Source organism: Hyla sarda, chromosome 10 (assembly GCF_029499605.1).
Source record: "Hyla sarda isolate aHylSar1 chromosome 10, aHylSar1.hap1, whole genome shotgun sequence".
Lineage (NCBI taxonomy): Eukaryota > Metazoa > Chordata > Amphibia > Anura > Hylidae > Hyla > Hyla sarda.
Genome location: NC_079198.1, coordinates 8,181,180 through 8,200,521, shown reverse-complemented (window position 1 = coordinate 8,200,521; position 19,342 = coordinate 8,181,180). Strand labels below are relative to the sequence as shown.

The 19,342-nt window shown below is 45.5% G+C and overlaps 1 protein-coding gene across 4 annotated transcripts in view; it reads right to left on the bottom strand.

Moving 5' to 3' along the window:
* LOC130294527 (dual specificity tyrosine-phosphorylation-regulated kinase 1B-like) overlaps nucleotides 1-19,342 on the bottom strand; it is a 113,947-nt gene that overhangs the window by 56,334 nt on the left and 38,271 nt on the right. Inside the window, exon 1 of one of the 4 annotated variants that reach the window (XM_056544459.1) lies at nucleotides 19,196-19,304. The exons of the other annotated variants lie outside the window; for them this stretch is intronic. The gene's annotated coding sequence lies outside the window, so the exon portion shown is untranslated. Of the gene's footprint in view, nucleotides 1-19,195; nucleotides 19,305-19,342 lie in introns of those variants that run through there. 4 annotated transcript variants of the gene reach the window in all.

Genomic DNA, 19,342 nt, shown 5'->3' with positions numbered 1-19,342 from the left:
TGCCACAATTGTCTGGGACTGGCTTATCTCTACTCTTGCAAACATGCAAAATCAACATGCAAGGGGTACCCCTTTAAACTGCCGTCACGCCCCCTCCCATAGGCTTGCATTGAGGGGGTGGGGTGTGATGTCATGATACTTCGGCCCTGTAGTCATGAGGCTTCAGACTGAGCCTCCAGTGCTGACGTGCAGCTCACACAGGGGGTGCTGCATAAGAGATTGTGGGGGTCCCCAGCGGCGGGACCCCTGCAATCAGACATCTTATACCCTATTCTTTGGATAGGGGATAAGATGTCTTCGGGCCGGAGTACCCCTTTAATAAAATATTTGGGTTGGTCTTGTCCAATTTGTGGTGGCTCAACTAGTTGGGGGACTAATCGCGGTTACACTATATAAACAAAGCTACTGTGGCCTAGATGGGGAAGAGGTAAAATATCTACAAGCTGGACATCCATTGCTGGGTGTGTATATACAACATATTACTTTTATGTTGATGCTTATTAAGACTTGGCTTGGGGACGTCCCAAGGAATAAACCTTTATATATAAGCTTTGAGCACTTCCTCTTCACTTTCTAGTATACTACATTTGTGCTTGGGGCTCATGATTACAACGATACATACATACCTGTCAAAACATCACGTATGCTCTGCCAGTAGGTGCAGGGGCAATATATATCCCTACCCACAACGCCTTAACGCCCCGCCTAGAAGTGCAGGGGATGGAAAATACTCACGCCCCTCGCCCAAATACAGCCAGATAGGCTTAACACATATCCACAATACATGCGAGAAGCAAGCACAAGTCTTGAAACAGCTCGAGAGCCACAGCTTGGGAAATAATGGTCTAGTCCACGACAAACCACAAGACACTTCTCACAAGTTTTCAACTTGTCAACTGTGCTTACTTACTACTACTACTACTACTGAGTTTTATCTGCTACGGAAACAGCAGCAGCCCCCAGAATGGTCATCTATATTGTTTAGATACAACCCATATCCAAAAGTAGGAAGTGCTCATGAGTGTAATCCATAAACATGAAGTCAGCTGTCCTTGCCATTTGAAGGGGTTCTCTGGTTTCAAAGTTAATAGGGGTTGGGGTATTCGGTTAAGGATCTTAAGTGAAGACCACTTACAAAGTCTCTCTTTCTCTGGAGGACCCCTAATATCTCTTTGCAATAGGTGCTGCATAGTGTGTCACTTCCCAAGTGGTGGCGCTGCAGGGAAATTGAACACTTCCTTCCAGGTTTATCCTCTGAACAATTCTGACCACTGGGGGTTCCAGCAGGAGGATGCTTTGTCATATGACATTAAACTTAGGACCCTGGCAAATAATCCATTTAAAGGGGTTATCTACATACACAAATGTACCCCCTATCTACGGGATAAGGGGATAACTGTCTGATCACAAGGGGTCTGACGGCTGGGATCCCCTGCCATCTCCCCCCACTCACCTTTTGAAGTTGCAGGGAATCCCAATGGCTGGACATCCTGCAAAAATGAATCCCCTATTCTGCAGATAGGGGATACATTTTATAAGCTGGATAAACCCTTTAAAGGGCTACTTCGCTGGAAAACAATTATTTTCAAATCAACTGGTTGTAGAAAGTTTTACAGATTTGTAAATTACTTCTATATAAAAATCTTAGTCCTTCCAGTACTTATCAGCTGCTGTATGCTCCAGAGGAAGTTGTGAAGTTTTTTTTTTTCAGACTGACCACAGTGCTCTCTGTTGCCACTTCTGTCCATGTCAGGAACTGTCCAATGCAGGAGCAAATCCCCATAGCAAACCTTCCTGCTCTGGACAGTTTCTGACATGGACACAGGTGTCAGCAGAGAGCACTGTGGTCAGACTGAAAAGAACTTCACAACTGCCTGTGGAGCATACAGCAGCTGATTAGTACTGGAAGGATTAAGATTTTTACATAGAAGTAATTTACAAATTTGTAGAACTTTCTAGCACCAGTTGATTTTGAAAAAAAAAAAAAAAAAGGCATTAATTTACATTAATAGGAATCAGAAAAAGTCAATTAAGGCCGATATCAGAGAACATACAGTCATGGCCGTAAATGTTGGCACTGCTGAAATTTCTCTCACAGAAAAGGATTGCAGTAACACACGTTTTGCTATACACATGTTTATTCCCTTTATGTGTATGGGAACTAAACCAAAAAAGGAGGGGGGGAAAAAAAAAGCTAAATTGGACATAATGTCACCAAACTCCAAAAATGGGCTGGACATAATTATTGGCACCCTTAAAGGGGTAGTCCAGTGGTGAAAAACTTATCCCCTATCCTAAGGATAGGGGATAAGTTTGAGATCGCAGGGGGTCCGACCGCTGGGGCCCCCTGCGATCTCTCTGTACGGGGCCCCGGCTCTCCGTCCAGATAGTGGGTGTCGACCCCCGCACGAAGCGACGCCGACACGCCCCCTCAATACATAGCTATGGCAGAGCAGGAGATTGCAGAAGGCAGTGCTTCGGCTCTGCCATAGAGTTGTATTGAGGGGGCGTGTCGGCGTATCAGCACGGTAAGCAGCACCAGAAACCGGGTCACCCTGGTGTCAGATTCCCTTTAAAATAAAAAGTACTCGTAATTGATATTGTCGAGTACTAGAATTAAAGTATAGATACTCTGTCTTTAAAAAAAGGTTATTGGGACATCCCTAATTGTAGGTACTGCGTTCTTTGCTTTGTAGCCCTCATTCCATTTTCAGTAAACAGTAGAATGATGCTCTTTATCAAAAAGCTCTATCTTGGTCTCATCTCTCCACAAGATGTTTTCCCAGAAGGATTTTTGGCTTACTCAAGTTCAGTTTGGCAAAATGTAGTCTTTCTTTTTTATGTCTCTGTGTCTGCAGTGGGGTACTTCTGAGTCTCCTCCATAGTGGGGTCCTCCTAGGTCTCCTCCATAGCGTTTCATTTCATTTAAATGTTGACGGATAGTTCGCGCTGACACTGATACGCCCCGAGCCTGCAGGACAGCTTAAATATCTATGGAACTTGTTTGGGGCTGCTTATCCACCCATCAGGACTATCCTGCGTTGACTCCTTTAATCAATTTTTCTCTTCCGTCCACACCCAGGGAGATTAGCTACAGTGCCATGGGTTGTAAACTTCTTAATAATGTTGCTCACTGTGGACAAAGGCAAATCTAGATCTCTGGGGATGGACTTGTAACCTTGAGATTGTTATTTTTCCACAATTTTGGTTCTCAAGTCCTCGGACAGTTCTCTTCTCCTCTTCCTGTTGTCCATGCTTAGTGTGGCCCACACAGACACAAAATGCAAAGATTAAGTGAACTTCTCTCCTTTTTATCTGCTTTCAGGTGTGATTTTTATATTGCCCACACCTGTTACTTGCCCCAGGTGAGTTTAAAGGTGCATCACATGCTTGAAACAATCTTATTTTCCCACAATTTTGAAAGGGTGCCAATAATTTTGTCCAGACCATTTTTGGAGTTTGGTGACATTATGTCCAATTTGCTTTTTTCCCCTCCTTTTTTGGTTTAGTTCCAATACACACAAAGGGAATAAACATGTTTATAGCAAAACATGTGTCACTGCAATCCTTTCCTGTGAGAAATACTTAATTTTCTAGAAAAAAAATTCAACATTTACGGCCATGACTGTAAACATCAACTACTGTAATACCAACAAGATGGAGCCCAGCCACAACCAAACTAAGCTGGAACCTTTTCCCTGCAGGGCCCTCTAGAGGCAGAAATGCATTTTGCTCTTTAAAAACTGAATTGGTATTTGGATTTGGATTCCAGGATTTGCTTGTCTTTAGGTGAGACTGGAGAACTTACAAAGATTCTCATATGTCTTCCATTAAGGTCCGGTCATGCTGGGAGTTGTAGTTTTGCAACAGCTGGAGGCACACTGGTTCGGAAACACTGCCATAAGGGATTATTCCTGGCTGTTCACCCTGGTGTGGCATAGAGTAGCAGCCATTATTGCCACACCGCTGTGTCTGTGGGGTGGCATGGCCCAAACAAGGGGGCTAGGTCTGGCAATAGTGGCGCTACTGGACCAGAATGGGTCATTGCTTTTATGGGCCCTGGTGGGCACCTCCCAATGCCATATCATTTACTAGAATCAGATGGCCGTGAAGTGTCGGGTTGGCTTGTAAAGGTTAATTAAAATGTCTAACTATTCAATGTCAGTTTGATTAAATTGTACAGATTTCCTTTAAGAGCCCCCCCCCCCCCCCAACACACAATTATTGTGCCCATAACCAAATTTCGCTTTATATTAATCCAGTTTAAGATAGGATGCAAGCACAACCCAGTAATTCACGACTATCCAACTTAGTTGCAGCAGCGCAGCCCTCTCCACACTGCAGCTAATGCAACTCCGACCCCGACACTGAAAACACAGAGCAAGGACCTTCCTGGTGAACATGTGCAGGTCCTGACAGGGCCGCGTCAAGACCAAGGAGTCTGCCATGTCCTCTGTATACACAAGATGAAATTGTTCTACAATTAAATGCAACAAGACACGTACGGCGCAATCAGCTGATAATGTAGCACTTTGTACATCGGATAGGTCATACATGCAAACAACCAGCCATATTCTGGACGACTGGAAGGGAACTGGTTAATAAAACGAAGCCACAAAGTACATCTAATATTACAACAGAAGAAAGGTGGTCTCACAGAGCAGAAGAGGAGGGGGCTGCGTAAAAAAATAAAATATATATATATATTTTTTAAATGGCAGCATTTATGGACTTAAAAGTCTCTTCTATAATTAGATTTAATGAATTGGGGGGGGGGGGGGGGTTGCACTCTCCCAGCTCTGCACATCCCCCACGTTACATTACATTTCCCCCTTATTTTACAAGGGGGATAACGTGCAGGATGTGCACACAGAGCGCGGCGCCGAGCGTTATCAATCAGCCTTTTGTAAGTATCACAGATTCCCCCAGCACGGAGCATAAGGGCACAAATGTTCCCGTGCGTGCCTCTGCAGACTCACCTCTAACATTTCCTCTGCTATGGTAACAGGCTCCCTATTGGCTGCCACAAATGCTACTTCCAGCCAATCCCGGGAGCCGCTCTGCGGTGATGCATGTTGCTAGGTTATATATGATGCAGTGAATGATTATGCCCAAACAAAGAAGAGAAACCGGAGCAGTTCAGGCTCTCCAAAAATACCCCTCTTTTTCAAAGCCGCTGTTCCTTCCAGGAACATGCAGATATAAATAACGCACTGCAGTTACCAATCCCGATCCGTAACCAATATCCAAACGAATCAGAGGTGGCCCCCGCCAGCCAAAATTTTCCACTGGCACCTTGCCATTTTAAACAGTCATGTTAAAAAGTGCCCTCAGATCAGATGTCCTTCTCCCCCCGCCACCGCCGCCACCATCCTCAGAACCAGGTGGAGCACGTGGACTGGAACTTGCTGCAAAATGCACTGCAACTACATCTATTTCCAGCAACAGTCCGCAGCAGCAGCGGCGGCGGCGCTCTCCCCCTTAACTCCTTCACCGCTGAGCCGCACTACATCAAAGACACGCAAACTGCACAGCAGAACGCTGGCTCTTATTCCCTAGTAACAGGGAATCTGTGAGGACTTCCTGCTCCGCTTCTAATACAACGTGACAAGTGCTCGGCACCACGGCTACATACAGTATGCAGCACCAGCGCTGGCCAACACATACACAATAACCAGTGCACAGCAGATGAACGCTAAACACATGCATGGGGGGGGGAAGGGGGGGCTCCGGCAATGTAATACTGTGCGGCATCTCCCCCCACCAACCCTCCATCCTAAGGCTGTCAGGCATTTATAGCCCAGCCCTGACACCAGCAGATGGCATGTCCCGACACCCCCTGACATTCCCTGCATGCATCTGGTGTGGTCACTTATGTCCTGCCACATGTGCTTAGGGTTCAAAGGGAAAAGAAATGGATACAGCCTAATGGCAGGAATGAGCTATATGGTCACTTCCTCATGTAGAAACACTATATATAATATAATATAGTGTTTCTACATGAGGAAGTGACCATATAGCTCATTCCTGCCATATATATTATATATATATATATATATATATATATATATATATATATATATATATATATATATATATTGGAGACAATGTAACTTTTCTTTAGAGGAACCAGTAAAAATAATAAGGACTTAGCAGCCCTTGGTCCAATACATACAAAAATAATCTATAACATGCATGTGCTGTATACACAAGACTGCATGATATACAGAGATCCCCATATTGGAAAATGTCTGGACCTATGTGGTACAGAACCCTGCACCATCTGGGGCAGTGCCTCCCAACCAGGGTGCCTCCAGGTGTTGCAAAACTACAACTCCCAGCATGCCCGGACAGCCAAAGGCTGTCCGGGCATGCTGGGAGTTGTAGTTTTGCAACACCTGGAGGCACCCTGGTTGGGAAGCACCGATTTAGGGGCTAGAACTAGAGATGAGCGAACTTACAATAAATTCGATTTATCACAAACTTCTCGGCTCGGCAGTTGATGACTTATCCTGCATAAATGAGTTCAGCTTTCAGGTGATCCGGTGGGCTGGAAAAGGTGGATACAGTCCTAGGAAAGAGTCTCCAGCCACCGGAGCACCTGAAAGCTGAACTAATTCATGCAGGATAAGTCATCAACTGCCGAGTCGAGAAGTTCGTGACGAATCGAATTTACTGTAAGTTCGCTCATCCCTAGCTAGAACCATCGCACAAGGATTCATACAATTGTGCAAACCAAGTTTCAAGAACTACGTTCCCAAATTCCAAAAGGAATTGCCAAATAGGGTAGATAAGAGGCATCCAGGCAAATGCCTCCCCCTCCAATTGCCTGATATTACCCCATAGACCTCTACTTTAAGAAGTGCATCTCCAGCCTTAGGAGCAATGATTAAGAAATTGATCAACTAGCAGTTCCATGACTTCTAATGGCTCCTGCAGCTATTCACCATAAGGTCATTTCAGTACGTACCTGGCAGACAGTAATGGACATGCTTAGGAAGGATCTGCGCTTGTCTTGGGGCTAAATGGCTATGTTGTGAGATTACCATAACACTGTGGCTATCGTTTTGTGAACGGGTATTTCCTGTTTGAGTTTTCTTCTTTGCCTACAAATCTCATAATTCCATTTTATCTCTCCCACCCATTGAAACATAAGTCAGCTGCATCCATTCAAAAGACCTGTGGTTTTCAATCAGGGTGCCTACAGCTGCTGCATTAGTTGCAGATTGATCTCTCCCCCACCAAGTGATCCCTCCACCCATTGAAGCCGACAGGCTCCCTGTCATCAGCTGGCTAGTGATGTCAGGTCTCAGGCGCATTGCAACCAGGGAAAAATCTGAGACAACAGTCATTTTGTATGCTGTTAAAAATAAATATTGGGGTGAAAATCACAGAAGAATTGTGAGAAAACCATCACACACAGGTACAGACACTATATTATGATCCACACTAACTTTGCAACCCCTGTAGCATAGTCAAATAAAAAAATAAAAATCCTGGAATACCCCTTTAATGCCAGGGCATGCTGGGAGCTGTGGTTTTGCAAAAGCTGCAGAGCCATCTAATAGTTAATCCTGTAATAAAGGATACAAAGTTGGAATACGTTCTGTCAGGGCATGCTGGTAGTTGTAGTTTTGCAACAGCAGGAGGCACATTGGCTGCCAGGGCATGCTGGGAGCTGTAGTTTTGCAAAAGTTCTAGAAGCACTTCATAAATGACTGCTTTAATAAAGGATACAAAGTTGCAATATGTCTGGTCAGGGCATGCTGGTAGTTCTGCGACTGAGGCTGGGAATCAATGCTTTAAAAATTTAGATAAAATGTTGCAAGAACATCTGTCAGGGCATGCTGGGAGTTGTAGTTTTTCAACAGTTGCAAAGCTACTTAATAACAGGATACAAAGTTGCAATATCAGGGCATGCAGGAAGTTGTAGTTTTGCAACAGCTGGAGGAACACTGGTTGGGACACCCTGCTCCAATCTGTGAATGGGACTCCAATTCCTTCTAATAGGTGGCATCGATGCCCAAACTCCATTCTAGTGCATTTAGTGATTTGTAAACTGGATTTAATGCAATAAGAAAACGCCGACCCTGAGAAACGAACGTGATGAGATCTGTATCTACGGCAATATGTGCCACCAGGACCAAGCAGACTCAGCAACATATTGGTGAAAGTGATATAATGGTGACACCGCTTCCTCATGTATGACACTGACCTATTTATTAAAGCAGGATGCGCAGGGATAAGGCGGCACGGGGAGAGCGTACCGCGGGACAGGTGTTCAGACCCGTAACACTATAGGCGAGTACACGGCAAAATAATGAGTAAAAAGTCTGCAACCCTGTGGTCATATCAAATTTTTTTTCTTTGCTATAGAAGGGACACTAAACCAGCGTTTTCCAAACGGTGCGTCTCCAGCTGTTGCAAAACTACAACTCCCAGCATGCCCGGACAGCCGTTTGCTGTCCGGGCATGCTGGGAGCAGTAGTTTTGCAACAGCTGGAGACACACTGTTTGGAAAACATTGCACTAAACCTTTTGTCTATCTTTACCTTGTTGTGCAGCTGAGTTGCTGTCTATCGCTCCCTGGTATCAGGGACAGAACTACTGGGATGAATGACCAAATAACAGCAGTTTCCCCAATTGTACGTCCACCAATGGCGTCAGATATCCAGGGTTGTGCAATTCGTTCAATAAACCCGCCGCCTGTATTCCATCTCCCAAAATTACAGCCTGAGAGGCGACAATACCGTCCACAGTAATGCGGTTCTCTGGCTTCTCTCCAGTGCCATGGATTGCCACAAACAAGATCTTTAAGTGGCACCGCCATTATTTCATAGAGACCTACTGCGGCGTGTCCTACTGTGTTCTGGTGGTACCATATGGCAGCACTATGAGCTTGCAATAAGGAATTATAGTGACTTCTTAAACATGGCAGTGAACCTTAAAGGGGTTATCCAGGAAAAAAATAAAACACTAATACTGCCATGTTTAAGAATATGACATGTGTCTCGGGAAACGCCCAGTTTAGAAGCAAATCCCCATAGCAAACCTCTTCTAAACTGGGCGGTTCCCGAGACACGTGTCATCAGAGAGCACTTAGACAGAAAAGAACAACTCAACTTCAGAAGCTCATAAGTACTGAAAGGATTAAGATTTTTTAATAGAAGTAATTTACAAATCTGTTTAACTTTCTGGAGCCAGTTGAGAGAGAATATATATATATATTATATAATATATATATATATATATATATATATATATATATATATATATATATATATATATATATAAAGTTTTTTCCTGGATAACCCCTTTAAGATAATCTTATGAATGAGTGACTGGTGCCCACATGGTGTCATCGGATGGAACAACCTTTTACTTGTGATCAAACCATAGAATATGAGTTTAGATCTCCCAAGTCTATGTTCACACAACGGAATTTTGGCGTCTTCAAAACACAATTCTGCTGAAATTTAAAGCCCCATTGGCTTCAATGGAATTCTGCAAAATTAAAGAATTTTCTCTGCAGAAATTCAGCTGTGTGAATGGGACAGCAGAATCCCATTAAAGTCAGGGGGCAGAAAATTTGGCCGTTCACACGGGCGGATTTATTTGCCGGTTTCCCGCTGCGTATTTGAAAGGGGATGGGCTCTTCTCGACTGTCCGCAGCAGATTTTCCGTGGCAGAATTTACGCTGCGGAAAATGCACCTCAAGCCCCATTGAAGCCAGTAGGGTCTGCGGCAGAAAATCTGCTGCGGACAGCCGAGTAGATCCCACCCCCTTTCAAATACGCAGCGGGAAACCCACAAAATAAATCCGCCCGTGTGAACGTACCCTTATACTGACTGCAAGACTAAAAGAAAGAAGTAATGCTGTCCTAAACCAGTGGTCTTCAAAGTTCGGACCTCCACATGTTGCAAAACTACAACTCCCAGCATGCCCAGAGTTAAAACATTTCGGTGAACTAGATCTCAAGACAGAGGTCTCCCTAAGTGTGGATCTCCAAATGTTGCAAAACTACAACTCCCAGCATGGTGGGAGTTGTAGTTTTGCAACATCTGGAGGTCCACACTTTGGAGACCACTGTCCTACATGATCATACTCCAATCTCTATCTGCTCTTTGGCTTAAAATAATCGCACTCTTATTTGATTCCTAATAAGAGTGAATCAGAAATTATAAGCTTGTACGCGGCTCTAAGGCATCAAAAGATAAAAAAAATAAAAAGGTAACAAAGATCAAATAGTTTTGACGGGGAGGAGGGAGCGTCGACAAACGCGAGTATTTATAGAGAAACTGAGGCGTCTGATGTAACGTTACCGGTGAGAACCCTCACAAGTACTACGGATGCCATCAGACGGTGCGAGCCAAGGATACGGCAGCAGCTAAAGAAACTCCTCTTCAGCTTTATTGTTACTTTACTTTGTTTGTTACATTATCCTAGGAGTTTATTCCAGACTAAAGTTAGAGGCCATCTGACCCCTAAAAATGATTGACAAGTGAGTATATACTAAGGGAGGGTTTCCCAACCAAGGGCCTCTAGCTGTTGCAAAACTACAACTCTCAGCATGCCCAAAGAGCCTTCGACTGTCCAGGCAAGCTGGAAATTGTCGTTTTTCAACAGCTGGAGGTACCCTGGTTGGGAAATACTGCCCAGAGACAACTTCCACTTCCACTAGATTCTGCTGCAAATTCACATGTGCTACATTGTTACAAGGTGATATACCCAGCATTGACATAAATCAGTGTTTCCCAATTAGGGTGCATCCAGCTGTTGCAAAACTACAACTCCCAGCATGCCCGGACAGCTAAAGGCACATACTAGAACAAGTGTTTCCCAATAAGAGTGCCTCCAGCTGTTGCAAATCTACAACTCCCAGCATGCCCAGACAGCTAAAGGCACAGACAAGAGCAGCGTTTCCTAACCTGGGTGCCTCCAGCTGTTGTAAAATTACAATTCCCAGCATGCCCAGACAGCATTGACATATATCAGTGTTTCTCAATTAGGGTACCTCAAGCTGTTGCAAAACTACAAACTCCCAGCATGCCCGGACAGCTAAAGGCACAGACTAGAGCAGCGTTTCCCAACCTTGGTGCCTCCAGCTGTTGCAAAACTACAACTCCCAGCATGCCCAGAAAGCCAATGGCATAGACTAGAACAAGTGTTTCCCAATCAGGGTGCCTCCAGCTGTTGCAAAACTACAACTCCCAGCATGCCCGGACAGCTAAAGGCACAGACAAGAGCAGCGTTTCCTAACCTGGGTGCCCCCAGCTGTTGCAAAATTACAATTCCCAACATGCCCAGACAGCATTGACATATATCAGTGTTTCTCAATTAGGGTACCTCCAGCTGTTGCAAAACTACAACTCCCAGCATGACCGGACAGCCTTCGGCTGTCCGGCCATGCTGGGAGTTGTAGTTTTGCAACAGCTGGAGGCCCCCTAATTTGGAAACACTGACATATATACATGCACACAGAAGACCCCATCCACTGGAATGTACTGTAAACAGCAGGAAATTTCCAGTACAGAGAAGATGAGCGGTGCCACAAACTCTGGTGGCCGCTGATCTCAAGGAACAGTATAGGTGAGCACTATAGCCGAAAGATCTCTCCAGACCCCATAAATCAATAGATACGGGATCAAAGCAAAACTGTGTAAGAGAACTTGTCATAGGAAGAGACTATCTTAAGAGAAAACAAAACTGTGACAGTCTATGTGAGCGACAAATGTAAAATCTACAAATGGGCCGTTGTATGAAGCAACAGATTATGGAGGTCCTGTTAGATTAAGCCTGTAGTATCTCCTCTGTCCTGTCAGTGTGAGGGGGCAGTATATCCTCCAGCCTGGCAATGTTGGGGTGCAGTATATCCTCCAGCCTGGCAATGTTGGGGTGCAGTATATCCTCCAGCCTGGCAATGTTGGGGTGCAGTATATCCTCCAGCCTGGCAATGTTGGGGTGCAGTATATACTCCAGCCTGGCAATGTTGGGGTGCAGTATATACTAAAGCCTGGCAATGTTGGGGTGCAGTATATACTCCAGCCTGGCAATGTTGGGGTGCAGTATATACTCCAGCCTGGCAATGTTGGGGTGCAGTATACCAGTTATCCTGGTAATGTAAGGGTGCAGTATATCCTCCCGTCTGACAGTTTAGGGGGCAGTATATACCATTTATCTTTGCAGTATAGGACATTTGTACATTACACTAGGAGATTGGTTTTCCTTCAATCCAACTCCCCCTAACGTTTGGTTCCCATTCACACAGAGCAATATGAATATATTAAAACACTACAGAATGGATCAGCATTGCTTCATACATCAGAGTTAAAGGGGTTATGTACGTGTCATAAAGGGGTTATCCAGGCAAAAACTTTTTTATATATCTCAACTGGCTCCAGAAAGTTAAACAGATTTGTAAATTACTTCTATTAAAAATCTTAATCCTTTCAGTACTTATGAGCTTCTGAAGTTAAGGTTGTTCTTTTCTGTCTAAGTCCTCTCTGATGACACCTGTCTCGGGAAACGCCCAGTTTAGAAGAGGTTTGCTATGGGGATTTGCTTCTAAACTGGGCGGTTCCCGAGACACGTGTCATCAGAGAGGACTTTGACAGAAAAGAACAACCTTAACTTCAGAAGCTCATAAGTACTGGAAGGATTAAGATTTTTTAATAGAAGTAATTTACAAATCTGTTTAACTTTCTGGAGCCAGTTGATATATATAAAACAGTTTTTGCCTGGAATACCCCTTTATGACACGTACATAGCAAGGACCAGTGGCTAAAGTGGACACGTGGCCTCCTCTGTCATGGTCCTCGATGTCTTCCGAGGTGAAGAAGACCAGTCCCGTCAGGAATGGGTGAAGTACTGGTCAGGAATAAGAACAGTCACACACTTTAATGGAAAGCAACCCCCAAAAACTAGTGAACTAGATAGATCCTCGGACAGTGGTTTCCGAACTGTGGCTCTCCAGATATTGCAAAACTACAACTCCCAGCATGCCTGGAGAGCCGTTGGTTGTCCGGGTTATGATGTGGGTTGTCGTTTTGCAACATCTGGATGTCCATCATTTGAAGACCACTCACATAGATTTGGTTGGACGCCACCATACCACAAGGTCCACTGGTGCCCACTGCAGCGGATGAGACAGATCCCATCCCGGATGTATATGAACCCTGCCCGAGACCGATCTCACACACCCAACACTTATACACAGCAATATATGGGGGTCTGACCTAAAGGCAGAGAATGGTGATTAGCAGGTGCACTATCGCTCTATTCACACAGATGGCTCGGACCCCCATTCTTGTGATCAGTGAGGGTCCCAGTGATTGTACATTATCACCTATACACAGCAATGTATGGGGGTCTGACCTAAAGGCAGAGAATGGTGATTAGCAGGTGCACTATCGCTCTATTCACACAGATGACTCGGACCCCCATTCTTGTGATCAGTGAGGGTCCCAGTGATTGTACATTATCACCTATCCACAGCAATGTATGGGGGGGGTCTGACCTATCGGCAGTGAATGAAGTAGTGATTAGTAGGTGCACTACCGCTCCGGACCCCCCATTCTCATGATCAGTGGGGGTCCCAGTGATTGTACATTATCACTTATACATAGCAATGTATGGGGGTCTGACCTAAAGGCAGAGAATGGTGATTAGCAGGTGCACTATCGCTCTATTCACACAGATGACTCGGACCCCCATTCTTGTGATCAGTGAGGGTCCCAGTGATTGTACATTATCACCTTTCCACAGCAATGTATGGGGGGGGTCTGACCTATCGGCAGTGAATGAAGTAGTGATTAGTAGGTGCACTACCGCTCCGGACCCCCCATTCTCATGATCAGTGGGGGTCCCAGTGATTGTACATTATCACTTATACATAGCAATGTATGGGGGTCTGACCTATAGGCAGTGTACAAAGTGGTGACTAGCAGGCGTCCTACCGCTACAATCACACATGGGGCTCAGGACCCCCATTCTTATAATGAGTGGTGGTCGTAGGACATTGTCATTTATCAACAGCAAAGTATGTCTAAACTATAGGTCAGTGTTTACCAACCAGAGTGCCTCCAGCTGTTGCAAAACTACAACTCCCAGCATGCCCGGACAGCCAACGGCTGTCCGGGCATGCTGGGAGTTGTAGTTTTGCAACAGCTGTTGGCACCATGGTTGGTAAACACTGCTATAGGCAGTAAATAAATTGGTGACTAGCAGGTGCACTACCTCTCCATTTATACAGGGCACCGCTTTCCTTAAAATCAGTGGGGGTCACAGCACATATACACTATCACCTATGTACATAGATGTATTGGGGGGGGGGGTGTCTGACCTGTAGACAGTAAATAAATCGGAGGTCATGGAAACACATTACCGCTCCATTCCCACAGTGGGATCAAGGACCCTCGTTCTAGTGATCAGTGGGGGTCCCAGCACTCATACATTATCACCTAACACCAAAGCATCATACGGGGGTCTAAAATGTAGACAGAGAAATAATAGGGAAAGTCACTGAGGCACAATACTACTCCATACACACAGGGGGCTCAGGACCCCATTCTTGTGATCAGTGGGGGTCCCAGAACTCCTACATTATCACCTATGCACATGAATATATTGGGGTCTGACCTGTAGACAGTGGATAAGGCAGAGGTCATGCAGGTACGTTACCGGTCCATAAACACAGGGGGCTCGGGACCCCCTTCTTGTGATTAGTGGGGGTCCCAGTGTTCATACATGATCACTTTAGGTCTGACCTAAGACACTAAAGCGGAGGTCATCGAGACACATTACTGATCCATTCACACAGGGGGCTCGGGACCCCCTTCTTGTGATTAGTTGGGGTCCCAATGTTCATACATGATCACCTATGCACATGATTATATGGGGGTCTGACCTGTAGACAGTGAATAAAGTGCAGGTCATGGAGGCACATTACTGCTCCATTAACATAGGAGGCTTCGGCCCCCCCCATTCTTGTGATCAGTGGGGGTCCCAGCACTCATACATTATCAGTTATCACCTAACACCAAAGCAACATACAGGGGTCTGAAATGTAGACAGTGAAAAAAAAGGGGAAGGTCACAGAGGCACAATCCTACTCCATAAACAAAGGGGGCTCGGGACCCCATTCTTGTGATCAGTGGGGGTCCCAGAACTCCTACATGATCACTTATGCACATGAATATATTGGGGTCTGACCTGTAGACAGTGGATAAAGCGGAGGTCATAGAGGCACACTACTGCTCCATTTATACAGGGGGCTTAGGAACCCCATTGATCAGTTGGGGTCTCATTTTTGTGATCAGTGGGGGTCCCAGCACTCATACATGATCACCTATGCACATGAATACATTGTGGTCTGACTTGTTGACAGTTGATAAAGCGGAGGTCATAGAGGCACATTATGGCTTCATTAACATAGGAGGCTCCGGACCCCCATTCTTGTGATCAGTGGGGGTCCCAGAACTCATACATTATCACCTATGCACATGAATACATTGTGGTCTGACCTGTAGACGGTGGATAAAGCGGAGGTCATAGAGTCACACTACTGCTCCACTTATACAGGGGGCTCAGGGACCCCCATTGATCAGTTGGGGTCTCATTCTTGTGATCAGTGGGGGTCCCAGCACTCATACATTATCACCTATGCACATGAATACATTGGGGTCTGACCTGTAGACAGTGAATAAAGCGGAGGTCATAGAGTCACACCACTGCTCCATTTACACAGGGGGCTCAGGGACCCCCATTGATCAGTGGGGGTCTCTGCACTCGAACATGTTTACCTATCCAGGTGTTAACCCTATAAGCCACATTCCGGCAGGACATGTGGACATTTTATCAGGGGAGAACACACAGGACTGCACCGATACATCTGTAACAATTCTAGTAACTATAAGAAGATAAATGTTACATTATAGATAAGAAAATAAAAGCAGTCACTGATAGGTGGGATCGGAATAGCAGAGCGAGGGGAGAGCAGCAGGCAGGGTGCTGAGCCGTACAATAGGCACAATGCAGCAAGGCCTGCTCTGCAGATGTGAACAGATCCAACTGCACCGAGATCCCACACCCCACCGGGAGACGGGGACCCCCGAACCTGAGCCATGGATTAACCCCATCACTGCCAACATGCATATCGCGATATGGCACCCCGCGGGACCATGTGATCACAACACGGGGGGCCAGGATGTACAAACATACCACCCATAGGAATGAAAGGGCATCGATAAGACTGGCAGCACAGCAGCAAAACTACAACTCCCAGCATGACCAGACCCCAGTGTTCTCCAACTCTACAGCTGTTGCAAAACTACAACTCCCAGCATGCCCAGACCCCAGCGTTCTCCAACTCTACAGCTGTTGCAAAACTACAACTCCCAGCATGACCAGACCCCAGCGTTCTCCAACTCTACAGCTGTTGCAAAACTACAACTCCCAGCATGCCCAGACCCCAGCGTTCTCCAACTCTACAGCTGTTGCAAAACTACAACTCCCAGCATGCCCAGACCCCAGCGTTCTCCAACTCTACAGCTGTTGCAAAACTACAACTCCCAGCATGCCCGGACAGCCGGAGGCTGTCCGGGCATGCTGGGAGTTGTAGTTTTGCAATCACATGTTAAGGTGCAATCTATATTAGATGCTGGGAGTTGTAGTTTTGCAATCACACGTTAAGGTGCAATCTATATTAGATGCTGGGAGTTGTAGTTTTGCAATCACATGTTAAGGTGCAATCTATATTAGATGCTGGGAGTTGTAGTTTTGCAGTCACAAGTTGGGGTTCAATCTACATCAGATGCTGGGAGTTGTAGTTCTGCAAACAAATGTCGAGGTGTATCATTTGTTTTGTAGTTTTGTAATCACATGTTGAGGTGTAATGTACATTAGATGCTGGGAGTTGTAGTTCTCCAATCGCATGTCGTAGTGTAATGTATATGAGATGCTGGGAGTTGTAGTTCTCCAATCACATGTCAGGGTGTAATGTATGAGATGCTGGGAGTTGTAGTTCTCCAATCACATTTTGGGGTGTAATGTATATGAGATGCTGGGAGTTGTAGTTCTCCAATCACATGTCGGGGTGTAATGTATATGAGATGCTGGGAGTTGTAGTTCTCCAATCACGTCAGTATGTAATGTATATGAGATGCTGGGAGTTGTAGTTCTCCAATCACATGTCGTAGTGTAATGTATATGAGATGCTGGGAGTTGTAGTTCTCCAATCACATGTCAGGGTGTAATGTATATGAGATGCTGGGAGTTGTAGTTCTCTAATCACATGTCAGGGTGTAATGTACATTAGATGCTGGGAGTTGTAGTACTCCAATCACATGTCGGGGTGTAATGTATATGAGATTCTGGGAGTTGTAGTTCTCCAATCACATGTCAGGATGTAATGTACATTAGATGCTGGGAGTTGTAGTTCTCCAATCACATGTCGGGATGTAATGTACATTAGATGCTGGGAGTTGTAGTTCTCCAATCACATGTCGGGATGTAATGTACATTAGATGCTGGGAGTTGTAGTTCTCCAATCACATGTCGGGATGTAATGTACATTAGATGCTGGGAGTTGTAGTTCTCCAATCACATGTCGGGATGTAATGTACATTAGATGCTGGGAGTTGTAGTTCTCCAATCACATGTCGAGATGTAATGTACATTAGATGCTGGGAGTTGTAGTTCTCCAATCACATGTCGGGGTGTAATGTACATTAGATGCTGGGAGTTGTAGTTCTCCAATCACATGTCGGGATGTAATGTACATTAGATGCTGGGAGTTGTAGTTCTCCAATCACATGTCGGGATGTAATGTACATTAGATGCTGGGAGTTGTAGTTCTCCAATCACATGTCGGGGTGTAATGTACATTAGATGCTGGGAGTTGTAGTTCTCCAATCACATGTCGGGATGTAATGTACATTAGATGCTGGGAGTTGTAGTTCCCCTATCACATATCGGGGTGTAATGTACATTAGATGCTGGGAGTTGTAGTTCCCCTATCACATATCGGGGTGTAATGTACATTAGATGCTGGGAGTTGTAGTTCCCCTATCACATATCGGGGTGTAATGTACATTGGATGCTGGGAGTTGTAGTTCCCCTATCACATATCGGGGTGTAATGTACATTAGATGCTGGGAGTTGTAGTTCCCCTATCACATATCGGGGTGTAATGTACATTAGATGCTGGGAGTTGTAGTTCCCCTATCACATATCGGGGTGTAATGTACATTAGATGCTGGGAGTTGTTGTTCCCCTATCACATATCGGGGTGTAATGTACATTAGATGCTGGGAGTTGTAGTTCTTCAATCACATGTCGGGATGTAATGTACATTAGATGCTGGGAGTTGTAGTTCCCCTATCACATGTCGGGATGTAATGTATATGAGATGCTGGGAGTTGTAGTTCCCCTATCACATGTTGGGATGTAATGTATATGAGATGCTGGGAGTTGTAGTTCCCCTATCACATGTCGGGATGTAATGTACATTAGATGCTGGGAGTTGTAGTTCCCCTATCACGTCGGGATGTAATGTACATTAGATGCTGGGAGTTGTAGTTCCCCTATCACGTCGGGATGTAATGTACATTAGATGCTGGGAGTTGTAGTTCCCCTATCACATATCGGGGTGTAATGTACATTAGATGCTGGGAGTTGTAGTTCCCCAATCACATGTCGGGATGTAATGTACATTAGATGCTGGGAGTTGTAGTTCCCCTATCACATGTCGGGATTCCATGTATATGAGATGCTGGCAGTTGTAGTTCCCCTATCACATGTCGGGGTGTAATGTATGAGATGCTGGCAGTTGTAGTTCCCCTATCACATGTCGGGATGTAATGTACATTAGATGCTGGGAGTTGTAGTTCCCCTATCACATGTCGGGATGCTCTGTATATGAGATGCTGGGAGTTGTAGTCCCCTATCACATGTCGGGATTCCATGTATATGAGATGCTGGGAGTTGTAGTCCCCTATCACATGTCGGGATTCCATGTATATCAGACTCGGTCTTGTGCATAAGGCGCAGAACTGTCGGGAATCATGAACGATCATCCAATAAATCCCGACAGTAAAAAGCCGAAATGGTTAATGACATCCGCTACACACATATAATGACAGCTGCAGTACCGCACCGGTACCGCATCCTCCAGGAGGGGTGGGGTAGTATCTGTACCTGCAGCCCCCCCTCTCACCGGGCCCGGGCAGAATACGAGCTCCCCCCGGTAACAGTGGAGCGGGAGCGGCGGGCAGACTCCGGGAGCCCCTGGATACAACCGCCCGATGTGACCGGGGATGAAGGTAAAGAATAAAGCGCATGCCC